Source organism: Propithecus coquereli, unplaced genomic scaffold (assembly GCF_000956105.1).
Source record: "Propithecus coquereli isolate 6110/MARCELLA unplaced genomic scaffold, Pcoq_1.0 Scaffold204, whole genome shotgun sequence".
Lineage (NCBI taxonomy): Eukaryota > Metazoa > Chordata > Mammalia > Primates > Indriidae > Propithecus > Propithecus coquereli.
In genome coordinates, this window is record NW_012145412.1 from 863,094 (window position 1) to 864,041 (window position 948).

Below are 948 nucleotides of genomic sequence, written 5' to 3' on the forward strand. Positions count from 1 at the left end.
AAATGTCATCAGATTAGATCTCCAATTTGCATATTTCTAGCACTCTGATCAAGACTACTTTAACAATCTCTAAGAAGACTGAGGCTCTCTCTACAGCTCTCCTCTTTTTCTGAGCCCTTAGCATAATTTCCTTTAATGTTCTCTTCATGGCAATTTAGGCTTTTTTAGTACGCACTTCAAAACTGTCCCAACCTCTACCCATTATCTAGTTCCAAAGCCACTTCCACATTTTCAAGTATTTGTTATAGTAACACCCCACTCCCAGTACCAATCTCTGTCTTAATTTGTTTGTGTTACTATAACAAAATATATGAGATTGGATAGTTTATAAAGAACAAAATTTATTTCTTACAGATCTAAAGCCTGGGAAATCCAAGATCAAGGTGCCAGAATCCGGTCTGGTGAGGGCGCTCTTGTTCTGTCCTCACATGGCAAAAGGGGCAAACACTGTGTCCTCACATGGCAGAAGGCAGAAGGGCAAAAAGTGCTGAACACTGTGTGAAGCATCTTTTATGAGGGCCTTCATCCCATTCACATGGGAGGAGCCTTTATGACTAATAAACTCCTAACGGCTCCACCTTTTAATACTATTTCACTGGGGATTAAGTTTCAACATATTAATTCAGGGATGCATTCAGACTATAGCATTTGGGGGTGCTAGACCCACTTAGGGGTGATCCCTAAAGACAGAAGAGATGGAAAATTCTTCCAATGGCCAGAGCTTTCTGCAATGTACCTCCTATCTACTTCACATGAAAAGAGAAGTGGCCAAAAGTAAAAATACATATGGACTCACGGACAGTAGAAAATGTCTTGGCTGATCAGTCAGTCATTTGGAAGGAACAGGTTTGAAATACCAGGGCAAGGAAGTCTTGGTAAAAGTTATGTGACTAGACTATAGAATTGAGTATATGTAACGATCTTTGTATTACATATTTATATCCACCA